General features: G+C 40.4%; 1 protein-coding gene across 11 annotated transcripts in view; it reads right to left on the minus strand.

Moving 5' to 3' along the window:
• FGGY (FGGY carbohydrate kinase domain containing) overlaps positions 1-12,432 on the minus strand; it is a 327,828-nt gene that overhangs the window by 48,958 nt on the left and 266,438 nt on the right. The window lies entirely within an intron of this gene.

Raw genomic sequence — 12,432 nt, forward strand, 5'->3', positions numbered from 1 at the left:
ACTGAAAACAACTGCTGCTCCTCCACTGGAGTTATTAACATGACTGGAGAGGTATAGGTAGAGACTTACTCTAAGGAGAACGTGGAGAAATATGTCCCTCATCTGCATCATTTTTAGATGACGTGACACAGCTGCAGCTACTGATTGCACAACTGCCCCCATTCACTCCCATTTACAGAACAGCTGGGTCTGGCCACGCAGAAAGTAAGAAATTTCAGAAACAGGAGTTATACTGTACAGGGAAAAAGCAAATGTCTTGCTTCTCCAGAAAAAACACCTTACTTAGAGCGAGCAGCTGGATACAACACTCTGCTTGGCTGTCATCAGAAATACAGAAAATACAGCTAATGTAACAAGCAACAAGTGTTTACAGAGCACTCATCCCGTATATTTTCAGAGTTAAGATTCGAGAGGGAATCCAGCTGACAGAGGGCCTGAGGTCCCTGAGATCTGCCATCAACTCCTGAGCCTTGCAGTGGAAGCCCAGGCTCCAGCGTGCTCAACGGAGAGTTGGGTGCTTCGGGTGGAAGCTGCCAACCAGGGCTGGCCAGAAGGGGATTTGCTTGCGTTAGCCACAGGAAATATTTGCCTGCATAAACATTAGATTTTGCCCCTTACTTCAGCTCTGCTTTACACAAACCACTCCTTCCTTCACACCTGTGAACCCTTTCATCAAGGCAGATATCTAAGCACTATCTTCCAGAAACTGAGCAGGACTGTATTCTGCTGCTTGCATACAAATATACCACCCACGTACACAGCGGCAGCAGGCTCCCATGCAATATTTTAGTGGTTAGACCACTCAGGATGTGGGAGACATTGGTTCACTTCCTTTCTCTGCTTCAGAAGATGCAAATTACCAGTTTATAAGGGCGGAGGGCATCTTCCTTCCACTTACAAAGCTGTTTCACTTTCAATAGACTAGATAGACTTTCTAGACTTACTTTCTAGTTCAGAAAGAAAGCCCATGGAGGTACAGTACCTTGTTGAGCATAAGGCATAGCACACGACTGGGAATGGGGCAGTGGAACTCGGGTCCCAGTACTTGCCACAAAGACTGGTTACGTATTCTGCACTGGCTGAACACATACAATTCTTGCAGCAGGGGCTGGAGAAGACAGGTCATCCATCTCCTGGCAAGCTACCTGCTTTACTTAGAAGCCTGATTCACGTTTTCTCTTCCAGGACCAACAGAGGTATACCCATTCAAGGTATACACAACACTTTTTCACTGGAAAAAGAGAACAGCAGTGCAGTCCTACACCATCATATGATGCATGAATGCACTTCCCACTACAGTCCATGTACATGGGATGCTAAATCTGCAGCTGTTGTTCTCTAGAAGGTGGGAAATGCTCCAAGAGGAGGAAACAAGAGAACTCCCTAACAAAAAAAGTCTGTATGTTTGCAGTGTTGGAACAGCAAAAAAGAGGTGTCTTAGTCAAAGGGACAATGTTTGGGTTTTTTTATTTAGACCTTGCTCTTCATTAGCAAGATTCCAGACCCGCTGAAGGATGTTTAAGGTTTGCTATTGATTTCAGTAAGGCCTGGACTTCACATCAAAATAGTTTTGAGGAGTAATTAAAAAATCAAGCCTGTTCCTGTTAAACTTGATGCACATTCTCCCTATATTTAAACAGACCAAACTTTAAAAGAGTTTTTGCTAGCAGCTAGGGAATATGCTCCAAGATGCAGTTTACTGGCATTTGTGCAACACACATGTTTAGTAAATACACCAGCAGGGAGGTTTCTGCACAAACAATAGTCTGTTCAAGCCATAAACTTACATTACAGCTGATTCTTGTCATGAAGTTAAGTAGGAAAACAAAACAACAAAAACTGGTTCCTCAAACTACATCACTACAGTGTCAAGCAATCCCGATTTCTCGTAGGAACACACCTAACAAATACGAGATTCTTGCTCAGTTCTCCCCTATCAGCTCTAATGCGCTGAATTACTTTCACTAAAGATGTTTGCGTGCACATGTGTGTCTGTGTGTCTGCGTAAGATTTTGGCTGCCTAAACCCATTAAAGAGCAAGAATAGCTGCATTGAATTTAAAAAGGCATTTATGACTCCAAGTGGACAAAGCTACGTCAAAAACACTGCAAAGACATTTGGTTTTGTTTTGTTTTCTCTTAAAACTACAAATTAATACAGCTTTGAGTTTTCAACACCTCTATGGGGGCAAACCTTCTTTTACAATTTCAGTAACAAAACGAAGTGCAACAGAAAGCAAACCCTAAAATAACCTGATTTTTAGACCAGTTCCACATCACCGACCTTACTGAGAACACAGCAGACGGCCAAAATTCCCAGTTAGTATCTGCTCCAAACTAGTGATGGAAGATGGTGAGAACCCAAACGTCCCATCTCATTCCTATCCTGTAGTTGGGGACACAATGCATCTCCCTGCAGGTGGAAGGAACATTTAGGGCAGAAGGGGCCCAGGTTTTTGAAGTCGCATCTCAAAATATTTTTGATGCAGCAAACTTTGCAGTGCTCTGTACTCTGCTGCAATTTCTGAAGGAAGAATCTAGCTACACCAGATGTAGCAAGCTTAAAATCCAACTGCTGTGTAGTCTGAAAAATCAAATAGTCTAAGCATATTAAAACACAAGATGCTTTGTGAAATCAAGAAGGACAATATAGTTAAAAAACACCAAACAAACAACAACAGCCCCAGCCTTTTCTTCTATCATAAGTCCACAATTTAGCAAATTGTCCTGTAAGTCTGATAACACTGAAAGGTTTAGATTGATTAAAAGACCAAAGTCTCCCTGGAGCCAGCACTCCTGGCCTAGTACTTTGGACACCCACAGGAATTTGCCAGGACAGGATATTTCCGTCCTGGCTCTTCTCAAATTACGCTGAGACTTTCTTATCATCTTACTACTGGAGTACCGTTTGTACACATTCCAGCAAACTTTCAACACATAAACACAGCAAATGAGGGAGCTGCGTATCACCACACTGGTGAATATAGCCCATAGGGTACTAGGTTATCATTTTTTTCTGCTTTTTAACCAGAATAAAGACCACCAGCTATCATGCCGGGCTTTATTCATACTGCATACGGCATCATCAGATTTCCTATTTCCTCCTTCCACTTAAAGAGTTTAATTCACATTTTGTAGACTCTGGATTGTGATGCATGTGGAAAGTAAGAAAACTGGGAAATAACATACTCCCCAAAACAGACACACAATCTTTGGGAAGCAACAGGGTGAACATTCTTCCATAGATCTATGGATAACAAATAGCAAATGGTTTCCATTTCCCCTCCTTGAAGTATTTGGACGATGCTTAAGTTTTCCAAGCCATGCAGCAGCTGGCATTTGTATTTTCATAATAAAAAGTCCAAGTTCTGTTTGAGAATACATACCACCCAATCCCACTAAAACACATGACCAGACATAAGCGTAAAGTTGGAGAAATAGTGCAAAGTTTGCCGCAGAACCCAGAAGATAAGCACAATTTACCAGACTCAGAGCTATTTTTGTTACACTAATACCACGTCCTTTTCATAGCTTTCTATTGCCTTCAGACATTCTTATGATGATATAGAAGGATCAGTGTGTTGTCATGATTTTTTTTTCTTTAATGAGCTTAAATAAATCCTTAATCTTTTTAGTATAAAAACAACATCTGTTTTAGATTTATGGGCAATTGATTTTTATTTTTAAAGCAAATAAGAGATGTCATCCTTCTTTGAAAGTTAGAATACAAATTCAAAGGGAGCCTCAGATTTTCTGCCTTCTATTTGAATTAAAATCATCCTGTGACACCCTCCTATTGTGAGGCATATTAATGTTTATTATTCTTTACATATAGTGAAACTGAAACACAGAGAGGATATTCTCTGCTAGACATTAGAATGATTTCTGCACATCAATTATGCAGCAGGAATCTGAAGATGGGAGATGAGAAGAATCTGAACCTATTCACACTTTGAGCCATAAGCAGCATCTATAAATATTTCAGTTGAACATACACAGAGACTACTGCCCTCAGCTGTGATGATGCTTACTTACAGAAGTATTATACTCAGACAAGCAAATCCACCTCACAGTTATTTGATCTGTGGATGGCGAAGAATCCTTTTGTGCAGGAAAATGTCACTTTTCTATGTCTGCCCAACACACACATTCCTGCTTGCTCAGCCCATCATTTCAGATGAGATGAGCATTAAGCAGTTCCAAGATTCCTGTTCATTTGATGGGAAAAGAAAAAAAAAAAAAGAAAAAAAAAAAAAAAAGAGTTCAACACCTTCTGAAAGGGAGAAGGGGAAAAAAGTTCTGTTTGGGAGGACTTAACCTCAGTGTGTGCTTTATAAAAGTTCATACTAATATGTAAGATATGTAAACATTATAGAGCAATCAGAAACAAATGAAATGATGAATTCAGTTTAACAATATTCAGCTGTGGTGCAAGTGCCAGAAGGCTCTTTTTGTTATGAATAGATCATTTGGATGAGTTACAGACCAGATTTCAACCCTGGTGTGTGCTAAGAAAATCAATGTCAAACTATCTAAGATCAGAAGGTATCAGCAGCACATCTGGCAGCCCACAGAAATGAAAAATGTCTTTAAAATATATAATGCTATATAGAACTAAGCTAAAGTATGAAAGGACCTGCTTAAATGGCACTAATAGGAGATCTGTAATGTATTTAATTTAGTTTAGCCCTTCCCACTTGCCTTTCCCTCTAAAGCAAAAACGGAAAAGAAACCCACCTCTGTTGTAAAGCCTACGTGGAAAAAAGCACTACTTACCATGTACAGGCTAACGTGCAGCTCGTGTAAGTGAATCGGGGGAGTCAGTGCCTTTAATCCAAACTAAATTCAGCTTTCAGGACTGTCATTTGGTACAAGGAGTGGAACAGGACACAGACCTTCACAGACAAGAATCACCTAGGCATACAGCCATCCCATAAAACGAGCAAGTTGCAATGTGAGATTTATTTTACTTAGCTTTGTTTTGCTAGACTAGCCATAATGATCAGGCACATGCTTGTGTTTCCTCCTTAGTTTTATGCAAATGTTACGACAATCAGAGACAAGATAAAATAAAACACGCCACACTGGTGAGAGCAGCTTTATGGAAGCATGAATTTCAGCAGAATTTTCCTCCTGAGTTGACACCATCTGTTACTGGTACAGGCTTACACAAATTCCTTACAAGAATAGTATTGGAGAATTTGGCTACTACCTGAAAAGCGCATCATTATATTAACAAGGTATACTGCTATATATCCATCTCCTGCCATTTTCATTTCTGCTTCCTAATATTGGGACTCTGATACACAGCAGCATTCTAGTATCACAGAATCCCAGAACGGTCAGGGTTGGAAGGGACCTCTGGAGATCATCTAGCCCAACCCCCTGCTAAAGCAGGGTCTCCTGGAGGAGGCTGCACAGCATCGTGTCCGGGCAGGTCTTGGGTGTCTCCAGAGAAGGAGACCCCACAGCCCCTCTGGGCAGCCCGCTCCAGTGCTCGGTCACCCTCAAAGTAAAGAAGTTCTTCCTCATATTCAGGTGGAACTTCTTGTGTGTGTTTGTGCCCGTTGCCCCTTGCCCTGTCGCTGGGCGCCACTGAACAGAGCCTGGCCCCGTCCTCTTGGCACTCGCCCTGAAGGTGTTTGTGGACATTGATAAGATCCCCTCTCAGTCTTCTCCAGGCTGAACAGGCGCAGCTCTCTCAGCCTTACATGAAAACAAAATTAAAACATGAAAACAAAACAAAACAAAACAACCTATGGTCACAACATTTTTAGAGTAACCATTTAGTAATGAGAAGCTAGGTCAGAAAATCTGTTTGAAAATCACCTCACTTACCAGCTTCTATAGCCAGAAATTCAGAATAACAGCTGCTTTTGTTAGGCTAAGGCAGGTATGAAAAAAGATCTAAGATATTAGTGGAGAGCAGGAAAAGAAACAAGGAAAAGCACCGTATCAGTCACCAGCTAATAAATGCTCTTTACAGTTCTGGACTTTGATCATTGACAAGTCAAATACTTTCATTAACTTGTCTGCTGACTTAACTTTCGGAGTTTCTGACTGTGGACTGAGAATACTGACATTCATTCAATGCAGGGGTTTTACATTGATGCATAAAATCCTGTATTAAGAAAACTGTATCATTTTGCTTCTGCTGACAGATGGGCCTTATATTGCTATTCTACCACAACTCTCTGACAAAGAATGAAAGAGATTAATAAAAAAAGAAGAGAATTCAAAGGGAAACCCAAGAATGTTTCATTTCTAGGCTTCTGGTTCAAACATAGGTCATAGTAATAGCTACTGAACGTGTGATTTAATAACAGCACTTTCTGGTGGCACATACATATTTACTGGGCAGAGTTAGGGCATGCAATTGTATTTTCAGTGATTTTTTTTTTTTTTTTTTTTTTTTTTAATGCTCTAAAATTGCCACCCTGGCATTATTTCTTAAGCACTAAATGGGTCGAAAACTAAGCTTCTCCATAACTCTGGAGGCAATTCTCTAGGTTAAACTTACGGTAAGTACAGTAGATTTCTTAAAATACATTTGGTTTTAGCAGTAATAACACATTAAACACCAAACAGCATTCAAGCTTTAGCCTGATGTAGAATATAGGTAAGAAAATGAGGTCTTGGAACACAAGAAATCTACTTCAGAACATAAAGGAAATTAAAAATTATTAATATTCCAACTCCTACAGGTCATATACCACCAGTAATTTATTTGATTATATTTTAAGCTTACATCCCCTGGCCATCATTGGTTTGTTATGTAGCTGCATAGCTTGTGGTGGCAAGTCACATAGCTCTCTTACATGTGACAGGTTGGCATCCCTTGGCCCATCCACAGTGACAGAGTTGCTCTGCAATGACGACTAGGCCACAGAAGTTTTTGCACAGAGCTAACTTTATTCCCCTGGAAGCATAGAAGTTATGTGAATGACAACAACATAGATTCAGAACGTGGACTTTGGGATTCTGCCTGAACAATCCGTCCACGGATGATTTTGGTAATCTGTTTACATACAGTTGAAGAATTCTGATTTATGTGATGAACTTACTTCCATAAATGCCTTGCAGAATATGCACTCCATCATTTGTTGCCAAAGCCGTGTCACAGGTTTACCAAACCCAGAGACCTGGGAAGTTACTAAACCTTAGAGACTCCCATTTAGTTATGAGAATAGCAACAGAATGAATCAAAGCAAGACAAAATTGTCCAACTATGTCTATCAAGGTTGCACAAAAAATAAAAAAAAACATTAAAAAAATCAAAGACATCAGGCAATATTTTTGCAGTATAAAATACTGCAAGATAAGATTTCTGACTGTGGAGCCAGGCAGGATTGAAAGAGACAGACAGAAAGGCAGCTATCATCCAAACAAACAAAAAAAAATTACACAAGAGAATCGAAGGGTGTCTGTAGTAGGAAAGTTGAAATAGAAACATGTATTCAGTATTATTTTTTTGCCCAAGCTGGTTTCTTTTCTGTAGGCTATAGTAAAGACATGTTTTTATGTCATTTGTGTCCCCTCAGTGCCTTTAGTCTCATGGGAGGTAAGTGTAAAGGTGACTGCTTGCAGGACTGGAGCTCTGGCAGAGGTGTATGTGCCTACTCAGCTCTCAGGGCTGGAGGCAATTGCCCTGAGGGGTCTCAGAGGAGAGTTTACACCCGGAAAACGTAATTAAGAGGTTGAGAGAGAAGACAATGATACTTATTAGACACCACGATAATATTAAGAACACAGGTCCAGAACATTTCAGTCCGGCAGCTTAGCAAGGGTGCAAGTGCAGCAGACCCACACAGGAGCTGTATGACAACATTAACAGAAAGAGCTTTTTGATTTTGCTGCTTATTCTGCACTTGGTAATTATGGCAAACTTGTATGACAAAAACCAAACCAATCAGAACCACACCACCACCGTTAATTAAAATGTATCAGAATTAGAAACATACAGAGAGTACACACCAAAATGCAGACTGGGCTCTGAAATTTCTGATGATGATTTAGAGCTCGTATTCCAGTTCAATCTCTGCTTCAGTTATTTTTTGGACAAAACACCCAGTATAACTTACAACTAGGAGACACAGATGAATTCTTAGGGACTACTGTAACCTCTTAATCCAATTAGTAACCCTTAGGAGAGGAGCAGCAAAATGTGAATGACATGCATGCAGAACTAATTTTCTAAATTCTCCATAAAACATTAACTCGTCTACAAACTACAGGCCAAACAAGGTATGTGATTAATGCCCAGCAAAGAAATCACACTCCCATGGCAACTTGATTGCCTCATCTCCAAAAATATTTCAGGTGAGTTATGCAATGGGACTATTTACTGCACAACCTGGCTTTATATCAAACAAGAATTAATTAGAGGAAAACTTCACTGAGATTATTAAACATTTCCACTGTAAGATTTTTATTCAAGGCTAAATAAGGAAAGGTATTTGAAAATTCTTTAAATCTTATGATTTTTAATGAAAGAATATGTTGAATCACAATAACATTAGTTATTCAACTTGTATTTAATTTATATTTACGGGTATAAAGAGAAAGTAGCCTGGATCAGTGCTTCGAGCCTTGGGAGCCAAAGCCTGAACTTGTACAAACCAGCATATTAACCATCAGCTTCCATGGAGATATGTTGACTTTTACTGCCTGAAGATCTAGGCTAACACTTGGATTTAGACACTTAAATAATTACTCTGACTTTCAAAAAAGCCGAAGACCCACATTTCCCATTGATTCCTGGCTCAAGAACTCAGGACGTGGAGCCAGCTGTTTAGCTCCCCAACACGGACTTGGGCACCTACCCTCAGGAAGAATGTTGGCCCTAGGTTTTTTGTGTCTATAAGAATGCTAACAAATGTCCATACAGGTGAGAGACACCTCTTCAAAGAAGGGACAGCAGATACTTAGATACAGAAGAAGAAGAAGAAAAGAAGAAGAAGAAGGAGGAAATCCACCTGCTTCTTCATGTTCATGTTCTTCATTTCCTAACAGTATGGAACAAGAGAGCTCTTGAAGACAGCTTCTGCAGTCAGTGCTTTGTCTCCGAGAACAGCACACTAGCTCCTTAGGCACGCTTCAAAAACTGAGAACTGGGTGTAACTTTACTAGACATGCTCTTCACTAAGGGGGATGACCACATACTCAAACATTTACTGCTTTAAACTAAGCCACCAGCAGAAACTGTAAGGCAGTATTTGGTGGTTTCCTCCATCACCCAGAGGATCCTGGTTCTTAAAACAGTTAAACACATCAATTAAAATGTTGCTTAAAACTGACGACAACAACAACAAAAAAAAATCAAATTTTGAAAAAAATAAAACACACCCCTGTTTTACTCAGCTGTATTTTACTTTACCTTTTAAAATGCAATCTATCAGGCCCTTGCCAAGAGCAGGGAATGCAGGAGGTCACAAGCTGCACTCATATAAGTAACTTTTCTGGAGGTCTGCCACCAGAAGCCAGTTTGAAGTTCCATTTCTGAGAAAAGCCTCTGACAATGGATGCTGTGGGGCTTACCTAACTCACCTCACTCCTTAACAGAGCAACAGACCCCTCTACACGGTGGCCCGTTGTTAGATAGCAGCCAGGTCCAGCCTCTTCATCTGAGCTGACTGTGGGTATTTAATGTTTTTTTTCCAATATGCTGCATCAGTTTTGAGCCAATTGTATGTACAGTATTAGTATGTCTTAGGGTACAGCCACATGAATAAATTATTATGGGCAAAACTAGGAGGTCAGTTGCCTGGCAAAACCACCTCTACTCATCATCTTTTTGTGGTGTATCGTGTGACAGATCCCAGGGACCTCGCACATTCCACAGGAAACCAGGGCCAGGAGTCCTACTGCAGAGTTGCTGACATTGTGCAAATACACATTACAGATTACTCAGTTAATTTCTCAGTCTGCCTCTACTCTTATTACTTGACCATACAAAAGGATTCTAAAATTCTTTTTTTTTTTAAATACTAATCTTATGAAAGAAGCTTGCAATGATATCAGCCTTCAAACATTAGCCAGCAAAGCTGGACGACTGAGATTTGTTTTAAATAGAATAGTATTTTTCACATTATAAAATCCTGCCATTTTCCTGAGGGGAAAATACAGTGCAAGAATGGTAGCCATCTCTCCTACTGTAAACTTTTGACTTCCTCTCTTTGCACTCAAAACTACAAAATCAAAAGCAGAATATAAAACCAGAAAACAAGAAAATTATATTGGAAGCAAAAAGCTCTTCAATTTGTTTGCCTTACTATTATCTATTTTAAAATGGTGAAAATGTTAATAACATATCATTTCTTTGCCAAAAAAAAAAAAATCAATCTCCTTTTCAGCCAGGAAAAGATGGCAGTAAAATGAGAGAGACAGACAGAGGGAGAGATATGAAAATTTCAAGCATGATTAAATCAAATCGAGTGACTACGTATCTTATTTTCACTATTATTGCCTACCTCATCAGGGCGAGGAAACTCAACTGCACAAAATTCGAGTCTCACTGCATTTAGGGCTGCCATAAACCTTCCCACCTAACCTGCTCATAAGGACAGAATAAAACCAGGGTGGGTGCTCCAGTCCATAAACGGTACTGAAATCCCAACAACCTATGATACTTAGCCACCAAACTCTCACAAGGCTCCCAGTAATGTCTTTGTAGCTCCCTCCCATCCAAACAAATCTCCTAGCTGTACATGCGGAGCCTGTACCTCCATGTACTTTTTGATAAAAGCATAAGAGACAGCCTACAACCTATATTCTCATTCTTTCTCTCTATGCCATAATAAAGGAGCTGGGAGGAGGATTAGAGATACCACAAACACATGACCCATGACCCACCGTTCAAAAGCAGATGATGCACCATGGAAAAAAGGTGCAATGAAGTGCTAGGAGATGCGATGCGTCTCTCAGCCACCTCATCCTACCTTTCACCCAGGAGCACTCCAGCCACAGAAGATGGAGAGGGCCGCGTCTGAACAATGTGTTCCTCAAGTCATGTTTCAATTGTTTGCTGAAATTTGTCTGCTGTTTACAAAAGATTGGACCTGTAATCGGACATGAATGTTTGGAAAGTGGTCACTTAAAAGCACAAGCTAGAAAAGGAGCATGTCTTAACAGTACCCGTATCAGGACCATTAAGTAATCACCCTACCACGCTACCTGTAGGCACTTTGTGAGACGAACAATTAGAGGGGGGAAGTATAAAAATCAGTGTTCTGGAAAAGACACAAACTTCTCAACCTTCCATGAGATCCACTGAGAGTGGCAAACTTCTGCCAGCAGTCTTCTGACCACTGAGCGATGACTTTACTGACCCACTGTGAGCAGCAGACTGTCACGTTTGCCTTCATGTGGGTAATCCACCCATGAAACGCTAAAAAACTCCAAGCCATCTATACAAATAAGGGTCACTAACCTCACGTGTGATGGAGGAGAATGGCAGCTTGCGGTTAGATAGCTCTACTATATTGGAAGTTGGATCCTGAGACTCCTGTTATAGAGGCAAGTCCTGAACACTGTTCAGGTAAAACTGAAACCAATGAACAGAAAATCTGAGCAATAAGATCTATCCTTCCAACTGAGCAACAGACATAAAGACCAAGATGGTAGAAAAATAATCCTGAGACCAATGGGCTGGGGAGGCTGCTTGAGATCCAGCAGATGGCCTTCTAAAAAGGCATCATAAACTAAAAGGTGTTAGAGGGGTAGATGCACTTGTTTTATTTGTAGAATGATGCTGTTTTCTTTGTAGAAAGTTTCTGAAGAACTGTCAGATGGTTGAGACACTGGACTCAAGAACTGAGAACGGTCTCCAGAGAGGGGCTGGAGCAAGTGGATCAGACAGCTTCTGTATCAGTACAAGGAGCATCTAGAGAGCAGTTTCAGATTAACAGTTAAGTCATTCAGAGTTATATATGACACAGGTCTCCAGGAGATCACAACGGGAGCAGGAAGAAGTCTAAGCATAACATCTGCCTCTAGAACTATCCCTGGGTTTGCTCTCCCCAGACACAGAAAAACAATACTGGTGTCCTCAACAGAAAATCTGCACCTCTGCAAGATTTTATTCCTTGGGTGTGAGGTTAACCTCTTCTGTTTATTCCAGGAAGCAAAAGTGGAACTAAGCCTGGGACAACCTGAGAGTTTCACCTCTGGAAGTAAAACAAGAATGAATTAATGGGTAATCATTCCAGACTCATTCAATGTCCACTGTTTCCCTCTGCCTAAATCAGAGATGCAAGAACTTTAAATGCCTTATCAGGGACCCTGACCAAATGCCCAGCTTTGAAACAAAACCTTTAAACTAGATGAATTTTGACTGCTCCAAGCTTGAAAGTTCACATACATTACTTCTGCCTTTTACCAGTATCCATTAGCACAAAGCATATTTTATGTTTCAGCTTGAGAAAGTATACAACAG

This window comes from Falco rusticolus, chromosome 11, assembly GCF_015220075.1.
Source record: "Falco rusticolus isolate bFalRus1 chromosome 11, bFalRus1.pri, whole genome shotgun sequence".
Taxonomy (NCBI): Eukaryota; Metazoa; Chordata; class Aves; order Falconiformes; family Falconidae; genus Falco; species Falco rusticolus.